The sequence below is a fragment of the Panthera leo genome, chromosome D4 (genome assembly GCF_018350215.1).
Source record: "Panthera leo isolate Ple1 chromosome D4, P.leo_Ple1_pat1.1, whole genome shotgun sequence".
Lineage (NCBI taxonomy): Eukaryota > Metazoa > Chordata > Mammalia > Carnivora > Felidae > Panthera > Panthera leo.
In genome coordinates this window covers 56,964,029-56,984,320 of record NC_056691.1, presented here as the reverse complement: position 1 = coordinate 56,984,320, position 20,292 = coordinate 56,964,029, and the positions used below count along the sequence as shown (strand labels likewise).

General features: G+C 41.8%; 1 protein-coding gene across 3 annotated transcripts in view; it reads right to left on the bottom strand.

The window, feature by feature from the left end:
• The window catches only part of UNC13B (unc-13 homolog B), a 258,600-nt gene that overhangs the window by 52,815 nt on the left and 185,493 nt on the right, over positions 1–20,292 (bottom strand). The window lies entirely within an intron of this gene.

Genomic DNA, 20,292 nt, shown 5'->3' with positions numbered 1-20,292 from the left:
ATTTTCCAGAGTAACAGAGGATTGCTCTAGCCCTCTGGCCTAGAGAAAACAATGCATAGGACAGGAAGGAAGTTGGTTATATCAGAGGGCTCCAAAGTCCTTTGCTGTTCTCCAAAAAGGTGAAGACAGCTTGCCACCAGACTTGCCCCTAATACCCTAAGCTACCAGGGACTACCACAGAGGTAAAGATGACTATTACCTTATATGGGGTGGTTATCCATTTCCTTTTTACTGGAAACATGCAAAGTGTAGGGAAGGAGCAGAGTATAAAGTACAAAGAGAAAAGCTAAGAGCCCAGGAATGCATGGGACTGCCAATACTTTCTGCCTCTGCTAGGTTACCCTGGGAGGGGTAAGACTGGTTGGTGGGAGACATGTAATCCTTCATGTTCTTCAGTCGGAGATGATTTCCCCATTTTCTAGATTTGATCTGTATTTCTAAATTGTCTCAACTCCTGCCTCCCTTTCTTTTTCCCAGTACTCAAGTTAACCCCAAAAGGGGAAAATTGCCTGGGAAGAACACAAGCTGACAGCTCCCACAGGAATTCATTTTAAGGAAAGGTCACCATCTACAGTTTGTGGGCTTAAAAGTTAAAAGCACTGTGCTTTCCTAGACTAGGAAGAATCAGAAGCATGAGTCACAAGACTTGGGATAAAGATCAAACTGACCCCTTTTACTGGAAATAACTAGGCCAAGAACCAAAAGTCAGAAACTAGATTAATTCCCACTTCATGTCTTCCCTTCTTCCCTGTAGCTCATCTAAAAATTCTGCTCCATCTAGGAATTCCTCACCTAAGGATGCTACCCATTCTGTGAGGCACTGCAGAGGCCAAATTAATGCCTTTTAAGCACTGTTGATTTACTCCTATGTCTCAAAGGGCCAGGATCAGCTATATCCCTAATCAGGCCAACTCACTGTACTCTGTGACAGGGGGAGAGAGAGGGATAAAGAGGAGATGTTCTATATGCACAACCAGAACTGCTGGGTCTTAGGATTAGTGCCTAGCTGTCTAAACAGCACAGGTACCAATTCTAAGACTGATTCATCAAATTATTCCTTCTCTCCTTCCACAAGTGCACATCTGTATTTCCAAAGCTACCCTCTTTTACTCCCCCCAACTGTGCAAGGTCTAGGTGCCTCTGCTTTGGTCTTGGTATCTTAGCTTTGAACAAGGTCCCTGGCCCAATAAGGACTGGAACTGGTAATCAGCCTTTCAAGTTTGTCTCAAAGAGAAAGACTGCTTACTGAACCAAGATGAAAGTTCTGTGTATGACCAGACCACATGAAGCCATGAGCGAGTTCTACTAGATTGAAAATCAAAAGACTTAAGTCAGGTCTTGCTTCACCAATGATCTTGGATTAAACACCTGACTTCTCTGTTCCTTAGTTTCCTCACCTGTACAGTAGGGAAAATAGTCACAGGAATGTTACGAAGCATGCCACCACCCATAAAAGGTATGATTTGAGTAAACCATGACTTCTATCCTAGCCCCAAACTCCTATCTTTCCTAGTCTCTTTTTATGGTCTGTAGCACTGCCTGCAATCATACCACTGACATGTGTCATTCTTTGTTAATCCTATTTTCTTCTAGAAGTTTTTTTTTCTTTTTCCTTAAGATTAAAAAAGGAAGCAAAACATTCAGTTCCCAGTATTTTGCTCAGGTGACAAGGGGCTTGCCATGTTCCCTCAGGCAGTCTGAAAGCATGCAGAAGGGACAGATACCTATAGGAGGCAAGTTTTTCTGTTCAAAGGCTGGTGAGGCCCAGAACCCATTGCCAGGTCTTCCAAGACCAGCCCCATTTAGGTCCAGAGAAAGCAGCTTTTCAGGAACAAAAATGAAACTGATTCTCCCGCTATTGCTTCAATGCAGGCCAGGTTAACTTCAGGCCTATTTGTTTTTCAGATCAATACTCCAGATAGGCTTGGTTTAACTTCCTAGACAGTCTTGCCAGCTGTCCCCTCCAAGAGTGCAGTGCCCACAACATTGTCTGGCAAGTCATACAAGGGGCAAATGGCATAGTCACTATGTTCAGGGTCTTTCCCTACAGCCTCCTGAAGGACTGAAGGCAAAGCTGCCTGGTTTCCTACGTTACTAACAAATAGGAAATTTCCAACTAGAGCTGCCATAGCAACTTCTTCCAGCCTCAAAGAAAGATGCTTGCTTCCATATTAAACAAACTCTCCCCAAACCTTCTTATGAATTGGTAATCACTACCCTGGATGAACTTAAGAATCACCTTCTGGGGATATGGGTTCCCCAAAGGCACCAAACCCACTCAGTCATCCAGATATTTAGGTTTTGAAGCAGAGGACAGAGTTCAATGTAATGCCCAGAGAATCAACCAGTTACTTTGCCCAGAACCCAATAGGATACCAGAAGCCAGAATAGGCTAAAAGGGCAACCCTTAGGGCCAAGAGGCCCAAGTCAAGTCCACCTACTCCCCCAGCCTCTCTTTGCTACTACTGTCCACAGGAATAAAATAACAAGGGCCAAAGAATGAGGACAGTTTGACCTCTAAATCAATTCAATTGACCTGTCAGGCACCAAGCTATGTGCCAGGAATGTAAGACACATGGTCCCTGCTTTCTAATATATTAAGGTTTGGAGAAGGAAATAGGCATATTCACCATCACAAAATAAAGCAAAACATGTTATAATGCAAGTTGTAATAAACAATAGATAATAGACATTAATTCCAATGATGGGGGAATGGAGGGGCAGTGAGAGGCCCAGCAAAATCAGGACAGGGAAAGCCATAGAGAAGTAATATTTGAGCCAGAATGGGATAAAGAGGCATTGGGGTCCACCCAGCTCAACTTGACCCTCTGGACTCCTTCAAGATACCCAGAGCCGTCATTCTGCCCTGTCCTATTAGCCTATCTACTCTAGTCAACTTTTCAAACTTCATACACACACTCTAAAAAGTGACCACACCTTTCTCCTTTCTGCTATCTTTCTAAGGAATGACTAAACCTAGGAAAAATAAGGAAACCCTTTCAAGGGATATCTCCGTTTGAAAAGGGAACACATCAAAATAAAATAAATAAATCAAAAGTAGTAAGCTTCAACAAGAGAGCTGAAAACTATGGCAGGGAATAAACCCTTAAATCGCATCAGCACCAACGTACCAAAAAAAGTCAAGAAGAAAAAAAAACAACTCAGTTTTCTGAAATGGCTGATTCTTTTGTGTCTTTCTCTACCTTACCAAATAAATGTGATTAGGAATGCGAGTATTCCTTGTAAAATTGCTTCTGACCCAAATCTTGGCTGGGAGGAAACAGCTGGGGACCTCTGGGAACAGGCCAGAACTCTGTATATGTATCAAGCAGCCTCTCACTTTGTGTGAAACAAGCCCAGAAGGCAGAGAGCTAAGAACTCTGACAGCACCTCCCACCTCCCTTCTATAGAGGTCAGATCATTCCTGGGCCATTTACCAATTATGTTGCATGGCTAATATGGTGGGAGGAATGGATTTCTAGGGCTACAACAGGTTTGGGTACTTTTAGGATGTTAATCTTTGGGAAAGCACCAATGCTTACAAAGATTCCTGTCAGAGAAAGTGATCAGGGTCGCGTAGTATGAAAAGTGAGATTAGCCAAAGGGAATAAAGAATGCCCTAGATTAAATGCATCACAAGGTCCTTAGGTACTATAGTTCCTAGAACAGGCCATCCTTCCTCATCAGCAATAGGAGGAACTCCATTTATAGGCCAGAAGCTGGACACGGTAAAAGAAAGAAAACCTCAAACATTGTATACAAGAGAGGAGACAGAACCTCTGGTAACATACAGTACCATAAGGGAGGATGCAGCCTTCAAAGGGTTGGAATATCAAGACCTCAAAATGAAGAATGAATGCCAGTCATGAGAGCTGGGTATTCTTGCCCTGCCCTGCGCTCCCTTTCAGCAGTACCAAGGTTTACTATACCAAGGAATATAACCAACCATAAAGCAAATACATATGCACCCAGAATCAGATACTCATGACAAAGACTCTCTCCTTTGATCAAACCTGAGTCAGGTTGCTCTGAGTCCTCTTTCTGACAAGGCCCCTGACCTTCAGCTCTGTTTGTTCAGTCCACTTTTAGCAAGAATCCTGCTGGGTCAGTTTAGTGAAAATTCTTCACCTTTGATATCTGACCAAATTCCTTAACCACCACCTTGGTGTGCCTCCAGCAAAACTCCTGTCAGGTCAGTTTAGCCAGACTTCCCCTTATCCTTGATGTTTCCTCTTAGTAATTTTCCATTCACTGACCCTCACCCTGTTCCTTAGCTATAAATTCTCAGTCTTCCTTGTATTCAGAGTTGGGCTCAATCTCTCTCCCTTACTGCAATACCCCAATGTAGTCTGCCTTACAGCCTTTAAAAAACGTCACAACGTTTTTTTCTTAAGCATCATCATACTTTTTTCCATACTACTTCAAGGTTCTCATGAATAGACTGAAGAAGGCATGTGAGCAGGTATGTCTAGCCTCTAAAAACTACCCCCTCCCCACAAAAAAACCCACATTCTCTATCTCCTTACTCTGCTGTAGTTTCTTCAGAGAACTTATTACTACCTACCTGATACATCATATATTTGTTTGCTTGTTTATTATGTGTCTCTTTCCCCTACCTCTTTATTCTGGAATGTGAGTAGAGACTGTTTGGCTCACTGCTATAGAACTGTTTTGCTCACAGCACCTAGAACAGTGCCTGGCACATAGGGTGCTCAAAACAAATTAAATCTTACCATTGAATAAAAGGAATCAGAACACCAAATCAGAGAAGTTTAGATTTGAAAGAGACTCTTATACAGTACTAGGCCTGGAATCTCATACTACATTGTGATCTAGCCTATGGAGTAGTTTTGTTTAGCTATCACAGTGTTTTCCTAAATTTTAAATGTGAAAGTCTTTTAGGGAGGACAGCTATTCTAGGTTCTCAAAAGTTCTATTACCCAAGTTTAAACCCTTCACCCAAAATGATACCCTTGCTTTTGTTCATCTGTTTTACTTTGGCAGCCCCCTGAATGGGAGGTTCTTGCTTGAGGACTCACAGTGGATGTGAATTCCATTACAATGGAAGCTGTGCTTTGTTTTTGATCTCCCAATGCCTGGCACAGGGCACTACTATCCCAAGCATATGACCTGACACAGTGGGAAGTCAGTGCCACAGAAAGGATAAATGAGTGATGGCAGAGCTGCATTAGAATACAAGTCTCCTAATTTCTAGTCCACTTTTGTTTCCCTCACAATATGCTGCCTTCCAGTTCTAGGTTTATTTTTAGACTGATGGCTTATCACCCTTTTTTATTGTAAAAACTAAGTTGGGAACTTCTCCCTAAATATACTTAAATTTTTCTGGAGTCTCATTCAAGACAAATAAAGAGGGTAGTGGCAGCCCCAGCCTCTGCTAGAGGCTGGTAATTAGTCTGTATCTCTCTAGGATATGAGACTAGTAGGAAGAGGCTGTGCCATGGTTCCTTGTCATTCCCATAGTTGCTATCATGAGGCTTCCATTTGTTCTTCCAGCTGGAAGAGGTGCCCTGATCCTTGTGCTAATGATAGGTCTAGAGCAGCAGTGTCCAATAGAAATATAATGTGAGCCACATATGTAATTTAAAAATTTCTAGTAGCCACATTAAAGTAAAATAAAAAAAGTAAAATTTACTTTAATATATTTTATATAATTCATTATCCTATCATTTCAACATGCATTCAATATAAAAAATATTCATCATATATTTGCATTCTTTCTTTCATGCTGAATCCTCGTATTCTGTTACATATCTTACATTTACAGCACATCTCAATTGAGAGTAGCCTGTCTGCCAAGACAAGTACTCAACTACCACATATAGCCCGTGGCTACCATATGGGACACACAGGTCTAGAAGGCTGGGATGGGGGACACTCTGGAGAGCCTTCAAAACCTGGCAGCAGATGTTCATTACAGGCTGCCATCCCAGGGGCAGCAGAATGCTCTGTTCTTTCATTCATCTTTTCACCTGCTCAGTTTGATCCTAGCTGGAGGTAGCACATTTCCATTTTATGACACGTTCAATCCTCAAAGCTACAAAGAACAAAGTATTAAGGCCCTAAACTGCAGAGGATGAGACCTTTTCTCTCTTTCAATCTGACCCTTTCTAGATCCCCTGTAGCAATATGTAGCTTCTTTCCAATACTTTGGGCAAAACTACAGGTGAAACCTAATTACTTCAATAGAAGCTACCCTTTACAGGGAAGACTTAGAGACTTCTCACAGACAAGAGCATAATCTCAATGCTGCTGAGTCAAAGATAGACTATCCTATACAACTCACACTAGAGGGAAATGTAACAATAGTAAAATTATATTTGTTTAGAATCTTATAGTTTACATGATTCCTATTTTATCATGACATCTTTTATCATCAGAACCCTATGAGGCAGGAAGGAAGATCATTCTGATTTCATAAATGAGAAAAATGAAGCTCAGAGAGGCTAAATGACTTGACCAAGGTCACTGAGGAGACCTAAGATTTAAAAAGGGGTCTACATTCTATAGTTAGTGCTATTTTTACCATACATGCATGATGAAAATGGACAGATTATTATGCATGTGTATACACACTCAACATTGAGGAAACTCAGGATGACTTTTCTGTCTATATGGCATATGCACATGAGAGGGAAGAATTAATACATCAGACAGAAGAACAGTATAAACACACTCACACAATGGAAAAATAGAAGGGTTTCTTAATATACACAGGCATATACCAGAAGAGGAAAGTTACCTGAGTAAACACACACACACACACACACACACACACACACACACACGAAATAAAAGAGGAGATTATATATCTATCTATATATAGATACAGATATAGGCACATGGAGGAAGATATGGCTTGTGTATAAGCATTTAAAAGGAATGAATGAGTTGAATGAGTTTCTATTATGTACACACAGGAAGGAATGACCAGGTTATTTATAAACATGGACATATCAAGAGGTGGAAACAGATTATTTGTATACAAGTATGCACACATTCAGAGGGCTGGCTAAGTTATTTACATACATACAGGAGTGTAAGAGTACCAAGGAAGAACAGATAGTCAGATTATCAGCATATAAACACATGCACGTGAAGATTCTACCCTCAGGGCTGAGTATGCCATTTTTCACTCATTCTAATGACCCCCACCAGCAAGTTGGCTCCAGCAGTTATGTAATTAATGTAGCTCCTCTGTATTCCACCCACAAATGCTTTGCTTTTGTCCCTGCTTGTCATTCAGTCAGTCATACACTCGATACCACTTACCTTGCTGCTGCAACCAAAGTAAGAGTTAAAGAAATGAAAAGGAAAAAAAAAAAAAAAACCATTAAAACCACAAATTCTCAAGTTTTAGACTACAAGTGCCGTCTTTAAGAGGAAATCCATTCAGGAGCACTCCCTGGTTTGACAGAGAAGCCACAGGATGAACTTTCTAAGCCACAGCATGGCTTCTTGCCCAACAGACAAACAGAGCCAGGGAGCTATTATTCTCAGTTGCACCAGCTGGCTGGCTCCTTGGTGCAAAGTTGATGATAGGAACAATGCCCAGCAGAGAAATCCCCTCAGTGAAAGGCTGGGCAGGAGTCTCGCTGGCTACAAATCTAGAAATCCAATCTGGTCCACACCTCTGCTGAGGGGGACTCTGATGACCAGCCTGCTGAAGGCAATAGCAGCCAAACTTCAACTGGATGTGGAATTCTAACCCAATCGATTCCGGGCTTTGAGACTGAGACGGAAAGCAGGGCAGCTACTGCTCCTGCTGCTGCTCCTCCTCCTCTCCAGCTGCTTCCTGCCTGCAACCTCCCATAGGGCACCAGCTCTCCTCACACGTTCCTGGCGCACACACCCCCTTTCCCAGAACACTCACGCACACACAAACCTCGCCAGCAAGCTCACTCACACACCCTTGGTGAGTGTCTCTCCCACTTGCTAAATATAGATCTTACTCTCTCCCCTCCCCCATTTCTTCCTCTTGTTCTTCTCCCCCCCCTCCCTTCTTCTCCCCTGCCTATCCACCTCTCTCAAGTCTGGGCTATAGGATATAAAGAGACTTAAGACCAGCAATCTATAGTGTGAAGAGCTCCCAGTCTCAGAGAGAAGACAGAACACAGCAAGAAATTACCAGAGCACAATACAAAGGCAATCATGCCTTCTACTGAAACAAACGCTAGGTTTTTTTTTTTAGTTGATTGTTTCATTTTTGTTTTTGTATCTATATTATCTGCTATCTGCATTTGGTGAAGCTGGAAAACAGGTGAAGTGCCCACGTGCAGTTAGCATCAAATAGCACTATGTTCTCAGAGTAGATACCTAGTCCAGTTCTTCCTGAACAGCCACAGCAAAAGAACCAACTGGAAAACAAGAAGTCCCTTAGGCTGTGCCAAGGCAATGATTAGAGAGATGTAATGATTAGAGAGATGTAAGGGAAGCTGGGTGGGCTAACATAAACCCTCTATTGCAGAAGTCTGGACCACAGATTGTTTGGGTATCCAGAATTAGGATAGCCTCAAGTGTAATCACATTAACCAAAAGCTGTTTACGATTCAAGGCTCCGGTTTCATGATCCCAAATCTCCCAGCCCCTCTTTGCCAATGGCAGCCCCATCTCCATGGAGACTTGCTAGTCAGGTGGCTCTCACATGGCCCTAATTCCTAATAACTCAACAATTCTACTTAGGACTCATCAGGAAATTGAATGTCCTTATCTTCAAAGAGCACTCAAGTTGTTCATTGCAACATAATGCCAAACATAAGCCAGGGACCCCTGAAGCCCTGGAGCTTAAAATGCCAAATACATCAAATATATAATACCCCTTTCTACTCTGCACCCACAGGACAGCAAAAACACTGTTTGAGTCCAAAGAATCTCAGAATTCTTCTCAATATAGGGCTCCAATTACCAGTAACAATCCAGTGAAGCCATTCCTATTCTACCTCCTCTGAGCCTGATCTAATGAGAGAAAGCCCTTCTCTTCCTTAGGCCAACAGAAGGTGGACAGGTTTGATTCAGTCAGCATGTCCAAACCAGGCTCTCAAATCTTGCTACTTCTGCTGCCCTGCAACATTCTTCATGACAATCTACAGTAAAACATGGCCCTGATAGCCAAGAATTAGGCAGTCAGGCTATGGGGGCCACCCTAAAAACTGTCACTGTGGAACAGGCAGCCCTATATGGTAGATAACATAAGCTTTTAAAGGAGGAATGATTTCCTTGGCTTATCCAAGATCCTGAGGAGAAAGTGTTGATTCCAGAGCCAACATTTGCCTCCCTACTGCCTTCTTCCAGTAACATTGCTTCCCCCTCAACCCAGGAAGAAAATTTAGATTCCAAAAGATGCTAAACAACCCATTTCTTAACCATCCACCTCATTATGCAGCCAACACTAACAGCAGAGCAAATACCTCCTAACCCAGTCGGGAGCTGGCTGGGTGACAGAAGAGATAAGGACTGACAGTGCAACTATAACCACATCTAAATACAGAAAAAAAATCATTTGAAAAGTGTCAAATTTCAGTGGAAGTCACAGCCAATTTAGAGGAGCTTCCCATATTTCAGCCAGAAGAGGTAAAGGGTTTAAAACAAGAAATATAGGGAAGACTGATTAAATCAGAATTCCCTCCCACTCAAAGAGCCCGGAGAAGTGGCTGTCATTATCAGGTTTGGGGCTGGGATTCCTATTCTAAGAAACTCAAACTCTCAAGACTAGAAATGATCTTCAGAGCTAGGATACTGCCTAACGGACCTACTTCTTCCTGACTCATCCACCAGTGGCTCCAAGACCTGGGTGAGGTTTCTAGATGTTATACCTGAGGCTAATGCGGCCCTCTCTTGTCCATCTGCCTAGTCAAACACATTCAGCCCATATTCTAAGCAGCTTGAGTTTTCCAGAAAAATAAAGGCTCAGACAGGAGAAGATGTGTTTATGACATGAGGCACAACAAATATGCAATCTCTAGTTCATGGTCTTCAAACTTCACAAGACAGCTTATATGGCTTTGACCATAAATTACTTTTGTATCTTTCCAACTTCCCATGTTTCACCAAAAACACAGAGAGTAAGTGGTAAATAGCTGTCCATGTACATTCTGGGTAAAAAAGCAGGCTCCCTCTTCTACTATTCAACAGGGCCCAGAGAGGGCCCACAGACTGCCAGACATCATAGGACCAAAGGAGAGATCTCCTCTGTGGTCTAGCCTTTTAGGATAGACACACAATTTCTGTTTCCTGAGCCGTGTAAGCAACGATGCAGTCCTTTGTTACAGTGGATCTGGCTCTTGGGAGTCCTAGGCAGGCTAAAAGGATGGGGGTGCTTTTCAGAGGTAAGAAATAGCACAAGCACCCACCTCAGTTGGGAAGCTTCCTCAAAGCAGGGCTTTTCAAGACCTAGCTGCGCAGAATTGGAGAAACAGATTGGGTTAAGAAGGAAAAGGCATTTATCCAGAAGCTGTGAAATGCTCTGAACAGACATTCTCAAGGTCTGGTTCCCAATTTAAATCTTTGCAGGGATCTTCGCCTAGAGATAGATGAGTCAAGATGGAAATTCAACATGAGACACTGACACTCACGCAGAGTTGTGGGAAGGTTCAGAGCTGCAGGAGCTCTAAAGGGGAACCAAATGGGTGGGTTAGTCAGAAGACCACCTGGCACACAAAATTCATCCTCGGTTAAAGCATCTGAGTGGAGTCACAGGGATACTGGAGGAGGGGCTCACCAACCACAATTCTCCACTCTCATACAAACCAGTCTAAGTCTCCCTCAGGCCAGATACAACTGGTCCAAAAGCAAAGAATGTGCCTGCTCCAAACCTGGCCTGCCCTTTCAGGTGTCATTGCCAGAGAATGGCTGGGTCAGGACCAGCAGGTACCTACCTCGTCTCCCAATGCTGACAATCACATATGAGGATACAAAGGATAGGTGGAGCCAAAATCTAACTTACATCAGAGTAAGTCTGTGACTCCTTTCCTTCTCTATCACCAAGTAAAGCCAGAAGCAACATGAGAGGCTGACATGGGTCACACAAGTAGGATATGTTTCCTGAGGAAAATGGTTTGTTCTGGTGGCTGAGAAAAGTCTTTTTTTTAACCCCTGTACAATTATGCCCTCCATAAACTACTGAATGATTGCATGAAGCAGAGAATTATGGGCAATGGGAGGTGAATCTCCTCCTTCCCTCAGGAACATTCCACCCAAGGAGAGTTATGAGCCTGGCAGATATGTGCTGACTTTACTGATGTGCTAAGACATAGCTGCTACACAGACTAAATGAGACCTGACAAGCTGCAAGGCAGGCCTAAGGAGTCACAAACTGCTGACAAATTTCAGTCCTACAATCAGGTCAAGCACCATCCTGATTAGCAAAACCTTAAACATGAACAGGGATAAACTCAGTACTGCTAGGCTAAACAGGTTTTTAGCCTTTACCTACAAAGGCTGTGGCCCCATTTCCATTCAAGGACTAATGATTAAAGACTCATAATCAGGGGCACCTGGGTGGCTCAGTCGGTCAAGCTTCCAACTCTTGATTTTAGCTCAGGTCATCATCTCATGGTTCCTGGGATGAAGCCCCACTTCAGGCTCTGCACGGACAACACGGAGCCTGCTTAAGATTCTCTCTCCACCCTTCCCCTGCTTGCTTTCTCTCTCTCTCTCTCTCTCTCTCTCAATCAATCAATCAATCAATACTCATAATCAAAGTAGTCTATGTAGTAGACTACTATGTAGTAGTCTATGTAGTAGACTACTACGTAGTAGTCTACAGCCCTCTCACATAAACCTGTTCAAAAGTCATAGCTCCCAGATTTAGAACTAAGGCTACTCCTGAACTAGTATCTGCTTATATATGTCCCAGTCCAATCCACAAAGTACAATGGCCCTGCCTCAATTTCTTTACCCCAAGGAAGCCAAGGGGCCACATGTGGAGGATTCTCTAATGGGAATCCAAAATTTGAAATTTCATGGGGAAATGAACCCTTTGAGGGCACCAGGGTGGTTCAATTGGTTAAGTGTCCAACTCTTGATTTCTGCTGAGGTCATGATCTCATAGTTTGTGGGATTGAGTCGTGTGTCAGGCTCTGCACTGACAGCATGGAGCCTGTTTGGGATTCTCTCTCTCCCTCTGCCCCTCCTCCCACTTGTGTGCACTCCCTCTCTCTCTCTGTCTCTAATAAGCAAACATGAAAGAAAGAAAGAAAGAAAGAAAGAAAGAAAGAAAGAAAGAAAGAAAGAAAGAAAGAAAGAAAACCTTTGTACTATAAGGAGACTATATTCTAACTGGCTTAATATTTATCAAATACCTCCTTCAGTTCTTTGTGTTTTGTTCGGAAATATACCTAGAGTAAACCCAAATCTGGAGAATTCTCTTGGTGTAAGACCCTGTTTCCAGAAGCTTTTCAAAATATGTTCCTAGTTAGCATATGAATCTCAAGTGTCTTGAGAATCAATGAAGAGACCTAAAAGAGGAGGGTTTTTCCTATAGGGTTCTCCGTATATTCAAAAATATCTGGTATGAAGCACTGAGTTATAGGAAGATAGCTAACATTCAAAGGGGAAGAGAAGGCTTAAGAGAGACAAATCTCTTAAGGATCTCTGACAATGGAAGCATGGTGGGGAGAAAAGAAAGTATTCAACTGGATGAGGCAAGAGAGAGAATGAGACTTAACCAAGAAAGCAAGGAATGCAGAGGGAAAGCCTGTTGGTGGTGCTGGCATTGGAGCCCTATACTGCAGCTCATCCATACCAACCAACTACACATGGAGATGACTTCCCTGCTCACACACAAAACCTTAAAATCTCTCTATTCTAACTTTCCATCCAGTAACAGAATCCCCTGCGAAACCCTTTGCTCCCATCACATGTCACTAAGTCTAATCTATTTTACCTTCCTATCTATAAAATCTGTCTCCTTCTCTACAACCTTTAGTTTGGGCTTCACTACTTCTCATTTGAGTTATTGCAAAATATTCATCCTCCCTAGTCTACCTTCCTTTAGAACCACCCCCCCTACTCCCAATCAAGTTTTGATAATTTGTTAGAGGAATACCTACCTTTTATAGCCCTTAGAAGAAATTAACCCTGCTGACACCTTGATCTTGGACTTCTTGCATCTAGAGCTATACAACAATATATTTCTGTTGTTTAAGCCACCCAGTCCGTGGTACTTTGTTATGGCAGCCCTAGCAAACAAATACAGTACCTTTAAGAATTACTAATACAATGCTACCAAAATTTTTTTTAAATAATAAATAAATACCTATTAAGTACCTAGGTGTTGTACCAGGCATGATGAAAAGATACAATCTTTGCTCTTAGGGAGTTCATAACCTAATAGGGGAAATGTTATAGCATGGGCATTGTTATATCCATATTACATATTCTAAGGAAGAAGAGTATTAGATTTTGTGCTTGGTTGACTGGTAGTGCCATTTACTGAAAGGATATACAGGAGATGAGGTGGAGGAGAAAGAAAAGACAATCAGTACAGTTTGAACATACTGTATGTGGTGCCTGGAAAATTCTGCCATAACAAGATCCATAGGCAGCTGGATATGTGAGTATGGAACTCATGAAAGAAGACTGAGGTAGAGATAGCAATTTGGGATCCATCAGTTTACAGGTAAAGACATGAGTGAGATTATCTAGGATAGAGAATGAGGTGGAAAACAGAGCCCTAGGAATCACCAAGTTTTAAGGGGCAAGCAGATGAGCAGAAATGCTATAAAGGAAACAAAGATGAAGCTGTCAGATAGAAGAAAAAGACTTGGAGAGAAAGATATCACAAAAGCAAACAGGAAAGAGTGTTTTAGGGAGAAACCAGTCAACAGTTTTTATCTCACCTGTCACAAGAAATGCTCCAGGATGCTCCAAGGGCATCTAGAATGCCCTTCCTAACTTGTCATCTTTGTCTATTTATGTCCAAATGTCCTCAGGTACGGACCAAATAAACACATTTCCCTAGCATGCTTAAAGATGACAACCAGCAAAGAGAAGTACAAGCCCAAGGAATTAGGGAAAATTATTTACTACAATTTACCTCTACTCTTTGGCTTCAGGAAGTCTTATTTTATATACTATGACAGTACTTCAGACTGTGCCTGTTTTGGAATGGTGGTAAATCTCACTGTATTGTTTACAGAAAGAATGCCACTTACAAGGAGCCATGATTTCTTTAATGGCATGTTTATAAACAGAAAGCAAGTTATCCCTTGATTTCCATCTTTCTAAGCTTCTATTATTTTATTTCTTGGACATTTCCTGATACTTAATAACATATTCCTGACTCGGTACCCTCTGGGAATTCATCTGACTTCTCTGAGCACCCTAACTCAAAGGGTTTGCTCCCTCCATTTTTTGTTGTCCCTCATTTCTTTTGCAACCAATTACTTATATTGCCTGGTAATATCGTTTCATAGTTTTAAGCAACAGTTCCACAAAACTTTTCTGAGTGTCTATTAAGTATCAGAAACTATGCTAGGAATTGTATTCAGTTCCTGACCTCATGTGCAATCTAACAAAGGAGTTAAAGCATATATATGGATATTGAAAATACAAGTAGAAAGCAGAAGTAACAAGAAAATAAGTGGCCAGGAAAAGGATCTCTAAATATTTGAACTGTTTTCTACCTACATGTAGTAGGCCCCCAAGACATATTAGGCAGAGAAGATACTCCAAGTGAATATCTATTCTTTTTTTTTTTTTTTTTTTTTTTTTAAATATCTATTCTTAATTCCTAAGACTTCAGACTCAAACTCCTATATGGCCTCCTCCCTTGATAAGCCAGGCTGGGCTATAAAGACATCTTTAACTGAAGACCAATTCAAAATACAGGTCAAGCAGCTTGCAACTTGACCCCTTGCTCCGGTCACATCCTTGACTAGACATATGAATTTCTCCCAGTGCAAGAGGAGAATATATATAATATCAAAGGTCCAAAGCAGTTTTCTTAACCTGCCTTTTCATGACCCCAGTTTATTTCAATTGGCAGAGCTTCTGCCTCCAGCATTATAGTCCAATTAAAGTGCCTATTCTTTGGGCCTGGAGAGGGCAGCCTTCAGCAACTCTTTAAAGGTTAGAGTGAGTGACTAATATTTATCACAAAAGACACATATAAATTGTAGGAGAATTTTAGAGAGGAAAATATTGCCAGCTTTCAAGGTGCTGATTTGGATAGGAATTAGGAAAGGCTCCGTGAAAGAGGTGATATCTGAGCTTGATCCTAAAGGATGAATAATATTTGGATATGTGGAAATTGAACAGAAGAGAAGGCATTAGGGCAGAGATACAAGATGAGCAAAGATATGAAAAGGAGAAAAAGGAAGACATGTTGTTGGAAAGTAAAGGAAATGAACATTTAGTGAATACTAAAAACATGCCAGGCCCTGCTTTATACGTATTATCTTATTTAATCCATATCCATCTGCTGAGGAAATGATATCCAATTCAGAAATGAGAAAACTAAGTTTGTAAGAGGCTAGGTGACTTGTCTAAGCCTCAAGTTACATAGGTAGTAAGTAGTAGAGCCCTATTTCAAACTCTGGCTCTGGCTGATTCCAAGGCCCAGTATCTTCCAACTGTACAATATGGCCTCTGGGTTAAAAAAAAAAAAGTTAGAAAAATCGGTTGAACTAAGTCATGAGTTGTTACAGATGTCAGGCTAAAAAGCTGAGACTATAACTTAACTACAAGTGAGAGAAAAAATTAATCTTCCTTCCTTCCTCCCTCTTTCTTTTCTTCTTCCCTCCCTCCCCCTTTCTTTTCTTTCTTTCTTTGAGAAACCCTCATTCATTCACTCATTCATTCTCAGATATATGTTAAGAGCTTGCTGGGTGCCAGGCATTAGAGAAATAAAGTTAAATAGTCCCTATTCTGGTAGTGCCTGGCTGGCTCAGTCAGTGGAGCATGTGACTCTTGACCTTGGAGTTGTGAGTTTGAGCCCCATGTTGGATGAGGAGATTATTTAAAAATAAAATCTTAAAATAAATAAATGGTCCCTATTCTGTATTTCCATTATATATTTTTTAAATATTTATTTATTTTTGAGAGAGAGAGAGAGAGAGAGAGAGAGAAAGAGAGAAAGAGAGAAAGAGAGGGTGTGAGTGGGGGAGGGGCAGAGAGAGAGGGAGAGAGAGAGAATCCTAAGTAGGCTCCGCACTGTTAGTGCAGAGCCCTACACAGGGCTTAAATGCACGAACCATGAGGTCACGACCTGAGCTGAAATCAAGAGTTGGTTGCTTAACTGACTGGGCCACCCAAGCTTCCCCAGGCTATTTTTATCTAGCTTTTAAACTTCTTATTGAATATAACATACAGTGCACAAATCAAAAGTATGTCAATGTAAACAGAATCCCAATCAAGAAGAGAACATCAATGGAATTCCAGAAGTTCCCTTGTGCCTATGTCTAGTCACTACCAACACCCTCCCCACCTAGGTAATCACTATCCTACAGTCTGACACTATAGATTACTTTGACCTGTTTCTGAACTTAATATAAAAAGAAGCATATAGTACATACTCTTTCCAGAAATACATAATCTTGGGGTCAAATGCTCACACATTTCCAGGATAATATGATAACCACCAAAATTGACTGTATATGAAATGCTATAGAAAAATGAGTACCTAACTACCTGGGGACTTTGAGGAAGGCTTCAAAGGATGTGACATGTAAGTTGAGCCCTGAGTATAAGTGGAGCCATGAGTAGTGCTCTGTTTCAGGAAGACAATGCTGGCAGTGGTATACACAATGTATCCTAAGACAAATAAAAGAAAGAAACCTTCAGAAAACTAATACTATACACTAAGCAATAAAGAAGATCTGAACACAAAAGGGAACAGAGAAGAGACTTGTAAAAGGAATCACGGAGAGAAAAAAGAGCAAGGTCTGGCAAATGATCCAATGTGGGAGGCAAGAGAGAAGGAAGAATGACACCGTGATTTTGAGTGGGTGACTAGCAAAATGATGGTGATTTTAATACAGAGAACAAAGAATAGGAACGGGTCCAGGAGGGAAGTTTCGAACATTAGGAAGTTATGGTGAAAATAACTATTAGATAACTAGACATGAAGGATAGAACCTAAAGAAAAAAGGAGGGTTAGAAGTACAGATTTGGGAATTATTTGCTTAGAAAGGCTAGCTGGAAGTCAACTGGCTGCCTAGCACAAAAGCCGGGATCAAGCACAGAATTGGCCATATAGTAGTTGCTCAGTTAAGGATTCTGGATTAGAGGTTGAGCAGAGGCAGATTTGAGATGGGGGAAAAAAGCCTGAGGGGAAAACTGTAGAAAGAGACAGGCAGGAAAGGAGATAGGCAAGGTAAGAAAGAAAGGAAGAGAATGGGAGAACCCAGGATAACAGAAGCCAGGGAAAGAGGAAGTTACAAATAGGTTGTTTCAAAACACACATTGGAATGCTGCAGAGAAAAATGACATTAAAGACCAAGGAAAGTATCTGGGGAAAAATGTAAATATTTAATGTAATTATTTCTATCTCCCTTCCGGCCTATACTCTCCTGAATGATAAAAAAGTGGTACCACTTATCAGTTGGCTTGATTTAAAATGGGATGATTTGGGTGCACCCGGGTGGCTCAGTTGGTTAAGAATCCGACTTCGGCTCTGGTCATGATCTCGCAGTCTGAGTTCGAGCTCCACCCATGTCAAGCTCTGTGCTGACAGCTCAGAGCCTGGAGCTTGCTTTGGATTCTGTGTCTCCCTCTCACTCTGCCTCTCCCTCACTCATGCTCTCTGTCTCTCCCTCTCAAAAATAAACATTAAAAAAAAAATTAAAATGGCATCATTTTATCAGTTGCTTCCTTTTGGAGAACTTTGGCAACAGGATTTTCTCTCACAGAGGAAGAATTCATTCTTAGCCAGTATTAAATGTTCCATTAGCTGGATGAGTAAACAAGCAGGAAGAGTCAGCGAAAGTAATAGAAAGCAAGAAGATAAGCTTTGTTTATTTGAAAACAAGTAATTTCTAATTTTATACAGAGGTATCATAAGAGTTTATTAAGTACAGTACCTCTTTACTGACAGTATGCCCAGAAAATACTGCCAGGTGGAGCTAAGCCTGCTACCGGTGTCTGATACTCTCCTCTGACTCTAGGCAAGTCAGTGGTATCATGGCATTCCTCAGAGATGTTTTGATATGTACCTCAGAAACCAAATTCCATCCCTTCAAACAAGCTGCCCCAAAGCCCAGGCACAGATGTGACATCTTGTAATTCACAAGGTTCAGACACCGCCTAGAACCAAATCTAAGATTTACAGAAGACCAACCACTGATAAACATCCAGATCCAGGCCATAAACATGTCCAGAACATTTCACAGGAAACAGGAGGGGGGGATGGGGGGAGGGGGGGAGATCTGAGAAACATTAAGCGTGTCTCCTGACAAGCACACAAAAGCAGCTCTTGGGAAAATGTTCCCACCAGTGCCCATGACAACCTTTGTACTCCTCCCCTAGACTCCTAGGGTAAGGCATTCAACTAACTTCTTCCTCTGGGGCTCCAAAGAAGCACCAGTGCACTAGGTAAATAGCTTCCTCTGAGTGATCCATATAGTTATCTCAGGAACACCGTGCCACCAAGGAGTCTAGATCCCTATAAAAACCTGAAATCCTGTGGCAATGGCACCTTGCTGCTTTAGCCATAGACACAGTTTCACTTGTGTTCCCACTCAGTAGCAAAGGCTCCAGCTATGGGCAGCAACACCTCTGGCAGGTCACTCAGGCCTAGGCTAGGAAGGTCAGGAGAGAGCCCTGAAAACCAAAAGTTCTGGTAAGAGGAGGCTTCCTGGTGACTCTCAAGCAATTATTTCTAGAGCTTTACACTCAAAAACACATTTTTCTCTGACCTCACCAAAACTCTGTAAGAGAGGACAGTCATCCTTAATTTTACAGCTCAGGAGACTGAGAAACAGAAAACAGAAAAGTGATTTACTCAGGTTCTCTCAGATTTTAAGATTGAGCTACTTCAAGGATCTAGTTCTTTCTATTTCCAGTTTAGCCCTACATTTTATTAGTAAGAGGGATAATATTAAACAGATACAAAAGACACTGGATATCACGAACAGGCTCTCCATATACCAGCCTGGCGAATACATTTCCCACCAACTAGACCTCAGGAAACACAGAATTGTCACTCACATGTGACAAACACAGAACCTTCTGTGTCACCTTCTTTCCCCTTCTACCTTGAAGGAGTATTAGTTTGCCAGGGCTGCCATAACATAATACCATAGACTGGGTGGTTTAAGAAATAGAAATTTATTTTCTTACAATACTGGAGACTACAAGTCAAAGATCAAGATGTCAGTGAGGTTGGTTTCTTCTAAGGCCTTTCTCCTTGGCCTCAGATGGCCATCTTTGTCTACACAGGCTCTTCCATCTGAGTCCTAATCTCTTTTTATAAGAATATCAGTCCGACTGGATATGGCTCCATCCATATGACTTCAATTTACCATAATTACCTCTTTAAAGGCTCTATGTCCAAATACAATCACATTCTGAGATACTGGGTATTAAGATTTCAACATATGTGGGGCACCTGGGTGGCTCAGTTTGTTAAGCATCCGATTTCGGCTCAGGTCATGATCTCGTGGTTCATGGGTTCAAGCCCTGCATAGGGTTCTGTGCTGATAGAGCAGAGCCTGGAGCCCACTTCAAGTTTTTGTGTCTCCCTCTCCCTTTGCCCTTCCCCCGCTCACGCGCGCTCTCTCTCTCTCTCTCTCTCTCTCTCTCTCTCTCTCACAAAAACAAATAAACATTAAAAAAAAAAAAAGATTCCAACATGAGGAAGCGGGGCACAATTCAGCTCATAACAGGAAGAAAAGGTGAAATCAGGGTTTTGGTGGTATTAGGGATTTAAAAGGCAGAGGAAGAAAGGAGACGATCCAGAATCAGAAGCCAGGTACCCTGGTGTTTTCCTTCATAGGGAGCCTTTGGAATGAAATATAAGAAACATACCAGCTGGTAGCTTTAGAGAAACAGAACTAGGCCAGTCTCAGCTTCCCTCTCTGCTCTGGCCTGTTTCCTAACAGACATGGAGAACATGGGCAAGAGAACCATGTGTATCCTTTCTAGGTATTCCTGCTCTGTTCAGTGCAAATGGGGGTGGGAAAGGTAGAGGGCCTGTGTTCAATGTGTAAAAGAATATTTAAATTTTAATTTCTTATGGATGCCCCTATTATCACCCACTCAGCTTCATCTTTGGGATTTCTTTCTACCTAAGATTTTACTTTTTACCCAAGCAGTTGAATCTCAAGGACTGAGCGA